Below are 18,958 nucleotides of genomic sequence, written 5' to 3' on the forward strand. Positions count from 1 at the left end.
GGCCATCTTCCGCTCACGCCCCAACATCGTGCAGCCCGCCTCCAGTGGTGTCGCGACAGGCGTGAATGGAGGGACGAATGGAGACGTGTCGTCTTCGGCGATGAGAGTCGCTTCTGCCTTGGTGCCAATGATGGTCGTATGCGTGTTTGGCGCCGTGCAGGTGAGCGCCACAATCAGGACTGCATACGACCGAGGCACACAGGGCCAACACCCGGCATCATGGTGTGGGGAGCGATCTCCTACACTGGCCGTACACCACTGGTGATCGTCGAGGGGACACTGAATAGTGCACGGTACATCCAAACCGTCATCGAACCCATCGTTCTACCATTCCTAGACCGGCAAGGGAACTTGCTGTTCCAACAGGACAATGCACGTCCGCATGTATCCCGTGCCACCCAACGTGCTCTAGAAGGTGTAAGTCAACTACCCTGGCCAGCAAGATCTCCGGATCTGTCCCCCATTGAGCATGTTTGGGAATGGATGAAGCGTCGTCTCACGCGGTCTGCACGTCCAGCACGAACGCTGGTCCAACTGCGGCGCCAGGTGGAAATGGCATGGCAAGCCGTTCCACAGGACTACATCCAGCATCTCTACGATCGTCTCCATGGGAGAATAGCAGCCTGCATTGCTGCGAAAGGTGGATATACACTGTACTAGTGCCGACATTGTGCATCCTCTGTTGCCTGTGTCTATGTGCCTGTGGTTCTGTCAGTGTGATCATGTGATGTATCTGACCCCAGGAATGTGTCAATAAAGTTTCCCCTTCCTGGGACAATGAATTCACGGTGTTCTTATTTCAATTTCCAGGAGTGTGTATATATATATATATATATATATATATATATATATATATATATATATATATATAATGAGGCAGCTAAGTCATAACATCCCTTTTATGTCCCCAACCGTAATAGATACAAAGATGGCGTTTGGACAGTGAATTGCAGGGACAGGGGCTACTTGAATACATCACATTTCATGTTTGGGCTATTTTTTATTACTGAGATATGAGGCCATCTTTGTCTTTTTTATGGAACCCTATGTTAAATTTTAGCGTAACATTACGGGCTTAAAAAGGCGGTTTCAAATATGTGTATATCAATATATTTAGGCGAATACGGCCGGAGTGGCCGAACGGTTCTAGGCGCAACAGTCTGGAACCGCGCGACCGCTACGGTCGCATGTTCGAATCCTGCCTCGGGCATGGATGTATGTGATGTCCTTAGGTTAATTAGGTTTAAGTAGTTCTAAGTTCTAGGGGACTGATGACCTCAGGTGTTAAGTTCCATACTGCTCAGAGCCATTTGAACCATTTAGGCGAATAGTTTTTGAGACACACATGTGGTCTCGTATCGTGTTCGTCCTTCAAAGCGGCGTCGTCCAATGCGACCTTTCCTGTTGCGTAGAGTACATGGTGAACGTCGCGAGTCCTTCCTTACACAAACACGCCCATTTACCCGATCATAGTAATACATACTGCGATATTTTGCGCAAAAATTAACTGATGATGTCATGCAAATATTATTCAGTTATTTGACAACTGTGATACCAAAATAGTAGACAACACACAGTATTAAAATATACTCCTGGAAATTGAAATAAGAACACCGTGAATTCATTGTCCCAGGAAGGGGAAACTTTATTGACACATTCCTGGGGTCAGATACATCACATGATCACACTGACAGAACCACAGGCACATAGACACAGGCAACAGAGCATGCACAATGTCGGCACTAGTACAGTGTATATCCACCTTTCGCAGCAATGCAGGCTGCTATTCTCCCATGGAGACGATCGTAGAGATGCTGGATGTAGTCCTGTGGAACGGCTTGCCATGCCATTTCCACCTGGCGCCGCAGTTGGACCAGCGTTCGTGCTGGACGTGCAGACCGCGTGAGACGACGCTTCATCCATTCCCAAACATGCTCAATGGGGGACAGATCCGGAGATCTTGCTGGCCAGGGTAGTTGACTTACACCTTCTAGAGCACGTTGGGTGGCACGGGATACATGCGGACGTGCATTGTCCTGTTGGAACAGCAAGTTCCCTTGCCGGTCTAGGAATGGTAGAACGATGGGTTCGATGACGGTTTGGATGTACCGTGCACTATTCAGTGTCCCCTCGACGATCACCAGTGGTGTACGGCCAGTGTAGGAGATCGCTCCCCACACCATGATGCCGGGTGTTGGCCCTGTGTGCCTCGGTCGTATGCAGTCCTGATTGTGGCGCTCACCTGCACGGCGCCAAACACGCATACGACCATCATTGGCACCAAGGCAGAAGCGACTCTCATCGCCGAAGACGACACGTCTCCATTCGTCCCTCCATTCACGCCTGTCGCGACACCACTGGAGGCGGGCTGCACGATGTTGGGGCGTGAGCGGAAAATGGCCTAACGGTGTACGGGACCGTAGGCCAGATTCATGGAGACGCTTGCGAATGGTCCTCGCCGATACCCCAGGAGCAACAGTGTCCCTAATTTGCTGAGAAGTGGCGGTGCGGTCCCCTACGGCACTGCGTAGGATCCTACGGTCTTGGCGTGCATCCGTACGTCGCTGCGGTCCGGTCCCAGGTCGACGGGCACGTGCACCTTACGCCGACCACTGGCGACAACATCGATGTACTGTGGAGACCTCACGCCCCACGTGTTGAGCAATTCGGCGGTACGGTCACCCGGCCTCCCGCATGCCCACTATACGCCCTCGCTCAAAGTCCGTCAACTGCACATACGGTTCACGTCCACGCTGTCGCGGCATGCTACCAGTGTTAAAGACTGCGATGGAGCTCCGTATGCCACGGCAAACTGGCTGACACTGACGGCGGCGGTGCACAAATGCTGCGCAGCTAGCGCCATTCGACGGCCAACACTGCGGTTCCTGGTGTGTCCGCTGTGCCGTGCGTGTGATCATTGCTTGTACAGCCCTCTCGCAGTGTCCGGAGCAAGTATGGTGGGTCTGACACACCGGTGTCAATGTGTTCTTTTTTCCATTTCCAGAAGTGTATTACAAGATGTTAATATATTTTAGATGACAGAAAAACAAATGTAAATGAGGATGCCCTTATTGGTCGCAATTAGTTCGTACGAATTTGTTTTTTATTTGAAAATATTTACTATTGACTTCAATACGAAGCAAATACACAAAAAGATACAAAATACATACTGTACATGATACAAAACTTTACTCAAGCATGTGCTCAAAATGTTTCCCCTCTGCTGCAATGCACATTTGTACTCGCCGTTCGAATGATTTGCGAGTGGCTGCGAGAGTGTCACGTAAGATATCAGCGCACGTTTCGATGATACGTACGGCGTAGTTGGTATTTGAGCATACACTTTATGTTTGATTGCTCCCCATAGGAAAAAATCAAGAGGGGTCAAATCAGGAGGTAGGGCTGGCCACTTCAGCACGTCGTCCTATCCAACAATCCGCGAACTTTTCATTTAACAGCTCTGTAGCCACACGGGGAGAGTGAGCAGGACAGCCGTCATGTTGGAACCACATGCAGTGACACGTAGTTCGTGGTACCTCTTCCAGCAAAATGGGCAGAACGTTTCGCAGGAACTGTGCACAGGTATTGCCATTTAGCATACCCGGAATAACGTACGCCCCCACAATGACATTTCCGACGATGCCACACCACACGTTAACACTCCACGGTTGCTGATGCTGTAACAGTCGAAGCAAATGAGGGTTCTCTATTGACCAGTAATGCATATTATGCATATTCACATTAACGTGGTTGGTGAAAGTCGCTTCATCAGTAAAAAGCACTTGTTGAAAAAACGTTGGATCATCTTGTAGGAGCTGCAGAGCAAACCGACAAAATTCCCGCCGCCTTTCGAAATCCGCACCGGAGAGTGCTTGATGTAATGAGAGGTGAAACGGGTGAAATCTATGCCGGTGCAATATGCGTAGAACACTTCTCTGACTTATACCACATTCCGAGGCGATACGTCGAGACGAAACAGTAGGGTCGTTATGCGCCAACGCTAGAACGCCCTCTTCATGTACCTCGCCAGTTGCAGTTTTCTACCTTGTCCTCTGTATGGCGTTCCATGATCCCGATTCAAGTAGTTTCTTGCAAATACGTGCAAGAAGCTGGCGCGTGGGACGCTCTCCATATCGCTTTATTGCTCTAACAGCATTTCTTCTGATTTCACCATACACTAGAAGCAATCTAACTTTTCTTCGTTGGAGTACATGACTGCTCCAAGAAACTGTGACGGAAATGCTATGTCTCATTACCCCAGCAGTACATTTATACCCTTCTCTTCAGCTACCTCATGCGTCACCTTGCGGCGTTATCGAGAAGCAGGAAAACAACACCTTCTCTGTTAAGTTCCTCAGTGATCAACAGGAAAGGTCGCATTGGTCAACGCCGCTTCGAAAGGCGAATACGATACGAGAACGTATCTGTGTATCAAAAACTATTCACCTAAATGTTATGATGTGCACATATTTGAAAATGTCATTTTAAGCCCATCATGTTACGCTAAAATTTAACATAGGCTTCCATTAAAAGAAAAACAGAGATGGCTTCATATCTCTTAAATAAAAAATAGCACAAACATGAAATTTGACGTATTCAACTAGCCCTTGTCCCTGAAATTCACTGTCCAAACGGCATCGTTGTATCTATTACGGTTGGGGAGATGCAAGGGGTGTTATTACTTAGCTGCCTCACCCAGTATAAAAGAAGTAGTCACTTTGACTGAAATCCTTCCCTCTTCTTAAAACGTAGCCAGTCAGTATGAGCACTCGAACAATAATAAATCAGTATATTTCAAGTATGAATGTTTGTAGTGACATATCAGAAATTCGTGTGCGTGATCGCTCCTTCACTACACACACTCTGATATCAACTAATAAGTGACCAACTCGTGTACTTTTTCTTCTTCTTTTACTTAACGTTGGTCTCGTTCATTTCATGGTCCGCTGCACGTAAATTTTTGAAAATTGTCCGTCAATTCTGTTCTGTACCTGATCGTATTTTAACTTTCTACGCATCGTACTTTCTGAGGCGGAGATGGGGGGCCAGACAACATTTGCCTAAACGAGTGTGGAAATGCGCCTAAAATCCACACGCAGGCAGGTCGGTTTAGCAGCCACTGTCGCTAATCCATTGCACGGTTTCGGTCATGGTCTGGCTCACCTTCCTGATTCGCTAGGTAGAGCGCTGTACGTTAGGCACAGTTCACACTGAGACATTACGAAATGTGATACGATACACGATGCAGCCCGCGATACGACGCAGAAGCAACCAGCAGCGGTGGATCACACAGAAACATAGCGGAAACGACTTAACTGGTTCGCAGTGGGACGACAGTGGTACGACACCGACATGCGTCTCTGTGGTATCTACCGGCGCAAAGTGCAGTGCTGCTGCTCCACACAACTTGTATCGTGGAAAACACAGAGACGAAGTTTCAAGTCACCCGATGTGCCCTCAAAAGTGTTTTCTGTACATAAAACAAAGCTATATACGTCTCTGTACCTAATTTTCATCAGTAAAACTTTTATTTTTCACTTAAAAAATTAGAAATCACTGTTTTGTGATACACATGTCTTCTTTCCGATACACATGTCTCCCTTGCTATGCAATCTTTCTCGTTAGATTTTGAAAAAAACTATTTGCATAAAAGAATGATTCTTCCACACCTTATAGATTGAAATCCCAGCTTAATAATAAAATTGTTTTCTTTTCGTTATTGCCCATAGTTAATGTGATTCTTCTCAGTAAGATGAAACATCACACGTATTTTTTAAAAGTTTGCAGTGAAAAATGCAGCCACTGGACATTTTCTGTTTTGTGCATTTTGTGGCCTGTATTCCTGCGTACGAAATATAGCTAATAGCCGGCCGAAGTGGCCGTGCGGTTAAAGGCGCTGCAGTCTGGAACCGCAAGACCGCTACGGTCGCAGGTTCGAATCCTGCCTCGGGCATGGATGTTTGTGATGTCCTTAGGTTAGTTAGGTTTAACTAGTTCTAAGTTCTAGGGGACTAATGACCTCAGCAGTTGAGTCCCATGGTGCTCAGAGCCATTTGAACCATTTTTTTATAGCTAATATCGAAATCCTTTTTAATCGTGGAACGAAATACATATATCTTTTCACTATCGAGAGTTACGTGAAATATATTGAAGGTTATGCGTGAAGAGCGTGGCAGCTACGCACCACAGACGAAGCTGTTGATGCCTGCTATGCCCCGCTACAGGAAGTGCGGAGCGGTCTCGTGTTTCTCTTCTCCGTATGCTGCCGATACAAGCCAAAACTGGAAATGCAAAAGGAAAAAAAAAAACTTTCTTAAATGAAAAAAAACAACGGTACTCATCAGTTGATGATGCTGACTCGATGTTTTTTTCAATCTATGCTCCATGGTTCAGGAAGCTTAGTGACAGACATAAAAGAGATCTCAAAACTAAATTCCTGTTACTTCTGAATGAGCAACTGGACAAAAAAGGCTTTTTCCTTATCCTCATGGTCTTCTTCCATTTCTTTACATTGTCTACCCCTACAAAGAGTGCATCCCTCTTCAAACTCAGCAACATTCCTTCTGAATACTCCTTAAGCTTAATTATACACAAATCAAAAAACTATTACATCACCCCGGTTCCCAGAACTCCTGAAGACAGACGTTGACTGTGGATATTGTATCACAGACACAGTCCCTTTCATTGTTCAGAGATGTCACTAAACCATCCCAAAGATGTAAACAACCATGCATGGTGCAAATGGCTCTGAGCACTATGGGACTTAACATCTATGGACATCACACAACACCCAGTCATCACGAGGCAGAGAAAATCCCTGACCCCGCCGGGAATCGAACCCGGGAACCGGGGCAACCATGCATGAGCAGCGCCTATTACACGGAGGGGGTCCGACAGCCCATCAGTTCCAGTCATTCCACCAGGAAGGAGGTACATGGCTCGTATCGTCTGTAGTTCAACCATGCCTAGACGGTCAGTACCGCGGTTCGATCGCGTCCGCATTGTTACTTTGTGCCAGAAAGCGCTCTCAACAAGGGAGGTGTCCAGGTGTCTCGGAGTGAACCAAAGCAATGTTGTTCGGACATGGAGGAGATACAGAGAGACAGGAACCGCTGATGTCATTCCTCGCTCAGGCCACCCAAGGGCTACTATTGCAGTGGATGACCGCTACCTACGCATTATGGCTCGGAGGAACCCTGACAGCAACGCCACCATGTTGAATAATGCTTTTCGTGCAGCCACAGGACGTCGTCTTGCGACTCAAAGTGTGCGCAATAGGCTGCATGATGCGCAACTTCATTCCCGAGGTTCATGGCGAAGTCCATCTTTGCAGCCACGACAGCATGCAGCGCGGTACAGATGGGCCCAACAACATAGCCTGAGACGTGTTTGGAGGCAACTCGGTCAGGTTGAACGCCTTAGACACACTGTCCAGCGAGTGCTGCAAGGTGTAGGTTCTATGCTGTTTTGGGGTTGGCATTATGTGAGGCCGACATACGCCACTGGTGATCATAGAAGGCGCCGTAACGGCTGTACGGAATGCCATCCTCCGACCGATAGTGTAACCATATCGACAGCATTTTGGTGAGCCATCCGTTTTCATGGACGACAATTCTCGCCCCCATCGTGCACATCTTGTGAATGACTTCCTTCAGGATAACGACATTGCTCGACCAGAGCGGCCAGCATGTTCCCCAGACATGACCTCAGATGTTAAGTCCGATAGTGCTCAGAGCCATCTGATTTGAACATGTCTGGGATAGATTGAAAAGGGCTGTTTATGGGCGACGTGACCCACCAACCACTCTGAGGGATCTACGTCGCATCGCGGTTGAGGAGTGGGACAACCTGGACCAACAGTGCCTTGATGAACTTGTGGATAGTACGGCCACGACGAATACAGGCATGCATCAATGCAAGAGGACATGCTACTAGGTATCAGAGGTACCGGTGTGTACAGCAATCTGGACCACCGCGTCTGAAGGTCTCGCTGTATGGTGGTACAACATGTAATGTGTGGTTTTCATAAGCAGTAAAAAGAACGGAAATGATGTTTACGTTGATCTCTATTTCAATTTTCTATACAGGTTCCGGAACTCCCGGAACCGAGGTGATGCAAAACTTTTTTTGATGTGTGTATGTTATTTTGCTACAATGAACAGCTGTAGAAATAGTTTCCTAGTTTCATTGACTAAAGCAGCAGCAACAACTAATGGGAAACTTCTCGGAAGGAGAAGCAGGAAATTGAAAATTTCTTATCTCCTTTGTTGGAGTAACTGATGCTAGTTTCTCTTTCTGTAGAATTAGTGGAATTTGTGTTCTTGTTGGGAAAGCTCACGAGAAATGCAGCTGAACAGTGTTTGATATTTATAGCACTGTTTGGGTGCACTCAGAACTTTGTTTTCTTTTTCAGTATTTTTGAGCTTTAAATAATGATAAAGCAAAATAACGTCCTGTGAGAAAAGCTCATGACAGTAACTGAAGCTGAAACAGAAACGTGACAATGCTGTCTTTTTGCTTGTCGTATGGCAAGTCGCATCGCCCATTGTATCAACTATCACACCACCTCAGTGGGAACAAACGTCGCCGGCCGTTGTGGCCGAGCGCTTCTAGGCGCTTCAGTCTGGAACCGCGCGACCGCTACGGTCGCAGGTTCGAATCCTGCCTCGGGCATGGGTGTGCGTGATGTCCTTAGGTTAGTTATGTTTAAGTAGTTCTAAGTTTTAGTGGACTGATGACCTCAGATGTTAAGTCCGATAGTGCTCAGAGCCATCTGATTTGAACAAACGTCCCGCGATGTTTATTGCAGCGTGTTTTACCACCATATTGTATAGCCTCAGGAGAGCCACGCCCTACGCTATACAAGATAGGTAAAGAGCAACTGGTATACGTTATCGAGGCATCGGATATCAACATGTCCCTTCTAGAAATGGCTGCAAGTTCAAATAATCCCAGGCAGCACAACCTAAAAGTACGCATGTCAGACGTATGACATACACGTAAGGCATCTAGAACAGATGACGTTGAAATTATAGCAATCCCACAGAATTACGAAAAGTTTTGACAATGAAGGCATATACCTGCGATATTAACAAATTGAAGCTTGTACATTATGTATGGCTGTGCCTACATTTTTAAAAGGTATTATCGTCTTGCGATGGATTAGGAAACGACAGGGCTTGTACTACAACTTTATGTACGAGGGGCGTTCAATAAGTAATGCAACACAATTTTTTATTGGCCAATTTCAGTTGAAAAGAATGCGGTATTTGTTGAGGGACATCATGGAATGCTCCTGCTTCAGCCACTATAGTTCCATGAAGTTCCAATAGGTGGCAAAGCTACAAGTAGCTTTCAAAATGGCATCTGTAACGGAAGACCGTTCCAAGCAGAGAGCAGTCATTGAATTTCTTTTGGGGTAAAACCAGAGCACCGGATATGTTCATTGGAGCTTCCAGTGAACGAAAGCACGGTGAATAGCAGGCCGAGGAGTCTGCCACCATCCCGGCTAGGTCGCGCAGTCAAGTCCGATCTCCACCCTCCAGCCCGGACCTCGCACCTTCCGACTTCCATCTGGTTGGCCCAATGGAGGATGCACTCCGCAGAAGCAATACATCGATGGTGGGGAGGTCACTGATGCAGCAAGACTTTGGATCCGACGTAGGCCAGCAGGGCGGCACCGTGCGGGCACACAGGCCAACCCAGTAAGGTGGCGTAAGGCACTCGCATTCAACGACGATTATGTTGAAGAATAGGGTTTTGTAGCGAATAGAAAAAGTGTTACTTTGTTTATTAAACGCCCCTCGTAGTGGGTTGGCTCTGAGCACTATGGGACTTAACATCTGAGGTTATCAGTACCCTAGAACTTAGAACTACTTAAACCTAACTAACCTAAGGACATCACACACATCCAAGCCCGAGGCAGGATTCGAACCTGCGACCGTAGCGGTCGCGCGGTTCCAGACTGAAGCGCCTAGAACCGCACGGCCACTCCGTCCGGCCCTCGTAGTGGGGATCATACCTTCAGCTGCATATATGGATGTTAAAATATTCAAATGTGTGTGAATTCCTAAGGGACCAAACTGCCGAGGTCATCGGTCCCTAGACTTACACACTTCTTAAACTAACTTATGCTAAGGTTAAGACACACCAGTGTCCGAGTGAGGTGAAATGCGGTAGGGAGCTGCTGTTGAGTGGAAAGGTACGGAGCCATAATGAATTTATTAACATTTCTAAAAACACTAATGAATTCATTTTTTAAAAAGCAAAAATCCAAGAATAACATTAACAAATTGCCTCCAGAATTGAGAAGACTAAATTTCAATAACACCACTGATAGCAAATACCTCAAAACGGTAATTGTATAAAATCACTTCCTTTTAGTGAAGAAAGTTAAATGAAATAAAAATAAACTTACATGACAAACAGAAAAAATACGACCAAATGAATATGCCATAAACATCAACCATCGCCTATTGCCAGTAATTATCAATACGTCATTGCCTTCGCAGAAGCCAGGATGACAGACAAATGTGGTTCAAACTTATGATGATAGAGGCGGTGGCAGAGGCAACGCCAAAAGCAATAATTTCTCTACTAAATTGCCGTTACCACAGTACTAGAAGCCTTCGTTGAAAATTTCAGTCATGGTACACAGGAATCTTTAACTAGACCACAGTTAACAAGAGAGAACATCCCCTATCCTGCAACACAGAGACAACTTGTTAATTATTTAGTAAAAATTAAACATACTGCAAATGCAGAAAAGTACGAACTTTGCGCAGGAAACTTGAATACTGAGGCATAATATTTTCCTTCAGTTTTTTTTTTTTTTAAGTAGATGCAACCAATTTAGTAAACAGCTCGAGCTCGTGATACTAGCCAGCAGGTAACTATAGACATGCCTCAGATATAAGGTAGATAGGTTAAACAATTTTCACTGACTATAAAGTACAATTCGTAAATCAGAAGAATTACATCTGCATTCTGTACCCTTACATTCTAAAATCAGTTTGGAATACTGACAGCCACAAGCCCACACACACTGACGGAACTGAACTCAAGTAGTACTAAGCAAAACCGGGCAACCAAGATACGGAGTCAAAATAAGCAGCATCCGACACCAAGTGACATGCACACTAATCGGATGCCCACCGTAATTTCTCGTAAATTCCAGCGTCCATTGAGAAACGCTTGATTAGAGAGTGCCGATAGAAGGATGTAACGAGGATTCCTCGTAGTCGGAAACCCACGGGTATCATCCAGTAGACTATATTTGCAAAGGTCAGACCGGACGCCAACACAGCACCACAATGGACAAACTGCATACAACTTCAATAGCAGAGGACACGCCAAATACTGTGCGTCCTGCCGAAGTAGCTTTCAGAGAGCACTGTTCACAGCTGCGACCAACACTCGGCCCCGCCAAACCCGAAGTGAGTAAAGGCACAACTCTTGCCAACGGGCCACGGCAGGTGCTCGCCCTCTACCGGCGACAGTAACGCTCCATGCGCTCTTCGGGCAGAGGGATTCCAAATCCGCGGGAATTACCCGAAATTAATCGCGGGCGAACGGTACAGGAGGACTCGCAATCCGTAACATGGCGCCCCTAAACGCGCGGCCACTCCACGCCGCTTATACCGGTAGATGTTACTTTATTTGGAAATATGTAGCTGTTATTCATATCTTGCCAGCCGGAGAGGCCGCGCGGTTCTAGGCGCTGCAGTTTGGAGCCGAGCGACCGCTACGGTCGCAGGTTCGAATCCTGCCTCGGGCATGGATGTGTGTGATGTCCTTAGGTTAGTTAGGTTTAATTAGTTCTGAGTTCTAGGTGACTGATGACCTCAGAAGTTAAGTCGCATAGTGCTCAGAGCCATTTATTCATACCTTAACCACGAAGGAGGTTTCAGTGAAGCGGACATTGTTTTTTTCTTCACATAAAACTTCCGGGCTGAAAGGCCGTGGTCGAAGTATAAAACTCTCTCCTAACGTTTCGTCTCCGACCTCGCCGCTTTACCTCCGAGGATGTCTGCCGCAGTCGGAGACGAAACGTTAGGAGAGAGTTTTATACTTCGACCACGGCCTTTCAGCCCGGAAGTTTTATGTGAAGACAATACCGGCCGTGAAAAAAATGGTTCAAATGGCTCTGAGCACTATGCGACTTAACTGCTGAGGTCATCAGTCGCCTAGAACTTAGAACTAATTAAACCGAACTAACCTAAGGACATCACACACATCCATGCCCGAGGCAGGATTCGAACCTGCGACCGTAGCAGTCCCGCGGTTCCGGACTGCGCGCCTAGAACCACTAGACCACCGCCCGGCCGTGAAAGCTTACATTGTATGGGCATTGTACATTGTTGTTTTTTTTATTTTTTTATTATTTTTTTTTTTTGTACCCTCTGAGGTGTGTAATTATGATTTTCCAGTATCCCCATGATCGTATCATATAGATGTGCCTGTAGTTGGTGTAATGTAACACTGCCAGCCGGTGTGGCCGTGCGGTTCTAGGCGCGTCAGTCTGGAACCGCACGACCGCTACGGTCGCAGGTTCGAATCCTGCCTCGGGCATGGATGTGTGTGATGTCCTTAGGTTAGTTAGGTTTAAGTAGTTCTAAGTTCTAGGGGACTGATGACCACAGATGTTGAGTCCCATAGTGCTGAGAGCCATTTGAACCATTTGTAATGTAGCACCGAAGTCGGTTGCAAATAAAATAATACGTATGAATACAGTTGAAGATGTCACCTCTGCTACATAAAAATTCATAGGTAGTCAGTCACTTCGGAACGAGCAAGGTGTTGTATATGTTCGGAAGCTAGAGTCTTAACGTAGATATGACAGCTCATGCCCGGAGGAGAGTCGTATGTATGGATGCCTCTGCAAAAGCTCCGAGGTCATACGTGTTACAAGCTACATATTCATCTCAGAATATCATTACAAGACAAAACGTATGACGAGAAAGAGAGATGCATCGTTACGTTGAGTAGCTGCATAGCAGTCTGGACTAAGTGCCGGGGCTACCTGCTGTGTACCAGCACGGGCGCCGTTTCTTGCAATGGCTGTGACGTGTCCTCAGTCACCAGACAGCGCACAGTCCGGACAGGCCGCCGCGGCCGTGCGTTGTCATATCGGCCGAGTAGTTTACTGCAGGGCTCTGCGTCCGTCCCTAAACAAAACAACGGCGGGCGGCAGTAAGGAACCGCAGCGGCTGTTTGCATATTGCTGGCCGGCCGGACGGCTGGACGCACATACGTTACGGCTCCAAGTGGAGACACGTCGCCCGGCCCGGAGTCTGCCGCGGCGGCGCTGGATATGTTTCCAGTACATTTCTTCCGGCGCGGTGTTCCCGTTAGGCGGCGATAAAAACGGCGGCGGCAGCAGCAGCAGCAGCAGCGCCGGAATGTAAATGTTTGTGGGCGGCAGTCGCTATTAGAAGGCCGGCGGGCCCAGCAAATGGCTGCCTCGGCAGGGCGGCGCGGCACGGGCGAGTAACGGCCAACTCCGCCCTCACGCTAAATTAAGCAAGGTGGGCAGCCGGCAGCCGCCAGCGCCTGCTGTGTTTGCTCTCGAAACTGTGCGATCCTTTTTCTTTCGCGCCGAGGCAGCTTGTTATGTGCGACGCGGGGACCGCCAAGTCGTCTCCGCACGGAATTATTCCCGCGCTGTAGGGCTTAGCCCCTCTAGCACCCACGTTCAGCCAGCACGTTCGGTTAGGAAAGTGCTCTTCAGTGGCATTTATTATATTAACCCTGCAGTGAGCGTCGGAGATCTTATCAGGGAAATGCCGATCTCATGAAACGCATTTGTCGGTACCTCTCTGAGGCTGTTCGCGGATGCAGTTCTTCCTCAGACGGTGCGAGAGGAAGTCAGGAAGAAGGAAGATTAGTGCTTAGCAAGCCAGTGACGAGACGGAGAGCAGTCGGATTGGACTAGGATAGGAAGAAAGTAGGCTGAAACTGTGGTATCGATAGCTACGATGCCACGGCTTAGGTACCAGTTAAGTTGGCACTACGACACCGACACCGATGACAGCGCCCTCTAGCCGACGCTGGAGAGCTCTACGAGCATCGCTACAGATTCTGCCCATTTCATGAGGTGCAGACAGCCAGGAATCATCGCTTCAGCTTAGCTTGCTATTGAGACTTTGCATCAGTTACGATGGGGCCACAACGTTGCACCTGCGTGTCATCACCTTAAAAAAATGGTTCAAATGGCTCTGAGCACTATGGGACGCAACATCTTAGGTCATAAGTCCCCTAGAACTTAGAACTACTTAAACCTAACTAACCTAAGGACATCACACACACCCATGCCCGAGGCAGGATTCGAACCTGCGACCGTAGCAGTCCCGCGGTTCCGGACTGCAGCGCCAGAACCGCTAGACCACCGCGGCCGGCCATCACCTTAAGTTATGTAATATGTTTGCATATGTTTATACACTAGTAAAGGTGCTTTAACTGTATTTGCAATGCCGACTTACCTTTTCCTGCTCCAACCCACTCGCCGCCTTCCAGGAGGAATACAAAAGAAACTATGCCACGAATATATCAGCGACAGTGCTAAGTTACTTTTCTCCACATCCGTTTCTCCAGTCGACTAATAGAACGTGTTAGTTCAGTAGCATATTACTACTATATTACATACATAATGGATTTATTGTAATCGCTTCAGCTGGAGCCTCTTGATACAACACTGTATAGTTTACGAGCGGCGCTCAAAAAAAAATACAACACATTTCTTTCTCGGCGAATTTTGGTTGAAAAAATGCAGTATTTGTTGTGGGACATCGCGGAACAGTCCCTCTTCAGCCCCTATAGTTTCATGAAGTTCCGATAGGTCGTCTATGAAGAGGTGCGTTCCAAGCAGAAAGCTGTCACTCAGTTGGCGGCAGACCAGGGCATCGCAGATATTCGTAGCCTCTTGCAGAATGTCTACGGATACCTGGCAGTGAACAAAAACACTCTGAGTCGTTGGGCGAGGCGTCTGTCATCATCGCAACAAGGTCGCACAAACCTGTCCGATCTCTGGCGTGCCAGCCGGCTCACGCAGCTGTGACTCCTACAATAGTGGAACGTGCGGACACTCTCGATCAAAGTGAGCGATAAAATAGCTCGCTGCTCAACTGAACATCTCGGTTGTTAGTGCTGACACATCATCTACTGCCGGCCGGGGTGGTCTAGCGGTTCTAGGCGCTACAGTCTGGAACCGCGAGACTGCTATGGTTGCAGGTTCGAATCCTGCCTCGGGCATGGATGTGTGTGACGTCCTTAGGTTAGTTAGGTTTAAGTAGTTCTAAGTTCTAGGGGGCTGATGACCTCAGCAGTTAAGTACCATAGTGCTCAGAGCCATTTTTGAACAATCATCTACTAGTTCCGGTACTCAAAAGACGTTTGCCCGCTGGCTCCTCATGGCCTAACAGGCGACCATCAAGAGCATTTATTGCGCCTTTGAGGCTAGGCACACACTTCTCGCGCTCTCCACGCGCTTTCCAAGAGCCTCATTAACGGCCCTGGCCTGTACAATGTGCAGACACGTACTCCAATGTGTGTGTGTTTCAGATACTATACGATGGCGTCTGCGTCTGACTACTTTAGCAGCAACTTTCCCCGACTAAATGAGACAGTTCTAGGTAGCAGCACGGAATACAGTACCCGAAAATGTGTAAAGGCGTTCCAAATGAACTTAAGGCGTTATGTGAGATTAAATTACAAGACTTCGTGATTATCTACACAAAAAACAGCAAACAATCGAATAGTTAACGAAATAAGTAAAGGTCAAAGATGTTTCCGTGGCCCAAATAATCAAGGACTACATAGAATACAGGTTATCAGACAATAGTTTATAAACGTAATCTGTCTCGAAAGATTTCGTCGTTACAGCCGCAATGATGGTTCATCTCTCTTATAATCGATTATATACACTACTGAAAATTTGTATTTAAGCTACAGGCGACTATAAAAGATCCTGAAAATGCTATCCAAACCACCTTACACAAAGGTTTACGACACTGTGAATGTAAGGATGTGCAGTCCACAGGCCGGCCGAAGTGGCCGTGCGGTTAAAGGCGCTGCAGTCTGGAACCGCAAGACCGCTACGGTCGCAGGTTCGAACCCTGCCTCGGGCATGGATGTTTGTGATGTCCTTAGGTTAGGTTTAACTAGTTCTAAGTTCCAGGGGACTAATGACCTCAGCAGTTGAGTCCCACAGTGCTCAGAGCCATTTGAACCATTTTGCAGTCCACAACCTGTATAACGTGTGTTTCAATTTCATTCACGTGTAACCATTACTTCTGCGCGTCCATTCTTCAAAACTGTGTTTTTAATTAAGATTTCGCCAAATTTTCTTCTGGAAGAATGGTGTATTTAGATGGTATATATTAAAAAATCAGTAAATCAGATGCTGTAATTATAGTTTTTACCTTTCTGTAAAAGTAAAAAGATAGTTTTGTAGTGTTGTTACGTTTGTTTTTCATTCAAGATATTTGTTTCGCATATCCTCACAACTGATTTCGAATTCCATATTCTAACCACAACGAAAGAAGCTCATAATTCTTGGGGTACTTCGTTTTCAGTCTGGCACTATCGCTGATGATGTTTGCAACGTTCTTCAGCATTATTTACATATATCTTCGGTATTAAGTAACAGTATATTCTGTTTCATGAGACTCTCTTTTTATTGAATGTTTAATTTAATTACGTAATCTATAAGGACCCCATGAACCATGGACCTTGGCGTTGGTGGGGGGGCTTGCGTGCCTCAGCAATACAGATAGTCGTACCGTAGGTGCAACCACAACAGAGGGGTATCTGTTGAGAGGCCAAACAAACGTGTGATTCTTGAAGAGGGGCAGCAGCCTTTCCAGTAGTTGCAGGGGCAACAGTCTGGATGATAAACTGATCTGGCCCTGTAACATCAACCAAAACGGCCTTGCTGTGCTGGTACTGCGAACGACTAAAAGCAAGGGGAAACTACAGCTGTAATTTTTCCCGTGGACGTGCAGCTTTACTGTATGGTTAAATGACGATGGCGTCCTCTTGCGTCAAATATAAAACAGTCGCCCATTCGGATTTCCGGGCGAGGACAATACAGGAAGACGTCGTTACCAGGAGAAAGAAAACTTGCGTTCTACGGATCAGAGCGTGTAATGTCAGATCCCTTAATTGGGCAGGTAGGTTAGAAAATATAAAAAGGGAAATTGATAGGTTTAAGTCAGATATAGTGAGAATTAGTGAAGTTCGGTGGCAAGAGGGACAAGACTTCTGTCAGGTGAATACAGGGCTATAAATACAAAGTCAAATAGGGGTAACGCAGGAGTAGGTTCAATAATGAATAAAACATGGGAAGGCCGATAAGCTACTACGAAGAACATAGTGAACGCATTTTTGTAGCCAAGAGAGACACGAAGCCCACGCCTATCACAGTAGTACAAGTTTATATGCCAACTAGCTCCGCAGTTGATGAAGAGATTGAAGAAATGTATGATGCGATAAAAGAAATTATTCAGATAGTTTAGGGAGACGAAAATTTAATAGTCATGGGGGACTGAAATTCGATAGTAGGGAAAGAAAGAGAAGGAAATGTAGTAGGTAATATGGACTGGGGGTAAGGAACGAAAGAGGAAGCCGCTTGGTAGAATTTTGTGCAGAGCATAACTTAATCATAGCTAACACTTGATTTAAGAATCATGAAAGAAGGTTGTATACGTGGAAGAGGCGTGGAGACACTGGAAGATTTCTGATAGATTAAATAATGGTAAGCCAGAGGTTTAGGAGCCAGGTTTTAAATTGTAAGACATTTCCTGGGGCAGATGTGGACTCTGGCCACAATTTATTGGTCATGAATTGTAGATTAAAACTGAAGAAACTGCAAGAAGTTAGGAATTTAAGGAGATGGGACCGGGATCACCTGAAAGAACCAGAGATTTTAAAGAGTTTCAGAGAGAGCATTAGGGAACGATTGACAAATACAGGGAAAAGAAATACAGTGAAAGAAGAATGGGTAGCTTTGAGAGACGGAATAGTGAGGGCAGCAGAGGATCAAGTTACTGAAAAGACAAGGACTAGTAGAAATCCTTGGGTAACAGAAGAGATATTGAATTTAATTGAAGAAAGACGAAAATATAGAAATGCAGTAAGTGATGCAGGCAGTAAGGAATACAAAGGTATGAAAAACGAGATTGACAGGAAGTGCAAAATGGATAAGCAAGGATGACGGGAGGACAAATGTAAGGATGTAGAGGCATACATCACTAGGGGTGAGATAGATACTGCCTACAGGAAAATTAAAAAGGAAAAACAACCACCTGCATGAATATCAAGAGCTCAGATGGTAAACCGTCCTAAGCAAAGAAGGGAAAGCAGAAAGGTGGAAGGACCATATAGAAGGTCTATACAAGGGCGATGTATTTGAGGGTATTATCATGGAAATAGAAGAGGACGTAGGTGAAGATGAAATGGAAGATATGATACTACATGAAGAATTTGACAGAGCACTGGAAGACCTAAAAAAAGGCCAATGGAGTAGACAACATTCCATTAGAACTACTGATAGCCTTGGGAGAGCCAGCCATCACAAAACTCTTCCGTCTGGTGAGCAAGCTGTATTAGACAGGTTAAATACCCTCAGACTTCAAGAAGATTATAATAATACCAACCCATAGGAAAGAAGGTGTTGACAGGTGTTAAAATTACCGAACTATCAGTTTAACAAGTCACAGTTGTAAAATACTGACACGAATTCCTTACAGACGAATGGAAAAACTCGTAGAAGCCGACCTAGGGGAAGAACAGTTTGGATTCCGTTGAAATGTTGGAACACGCGAGGCAATACTGACGCTACGATTTATCTTAGAAGATAGAGTAAGGAAAGGAAAACCTACGTTTGTAGCATTTGTAGACTTAGTGAAAGCTTTTGACAATGTTGACTGGAATACTCTCTTTCAAATTCTGAAGGCGACAG

The sequence above is a fragment of the Schistocerca americana genome, chromosome 1, assembly GCF_021461395.2.
Source record: "Schistocerca americana isolate TAMUIC-IGC-003095 chromosome 1, iqSchAmer2.1, whole genome shotgun sequence".
In the NCBI taxonomy this organism is placed as follows: Eukaryota; Metazoa; Arthropoda; class Insecta; order Orthoptera; family Acrididae; genus Schistocerca; species Schistocerca americana.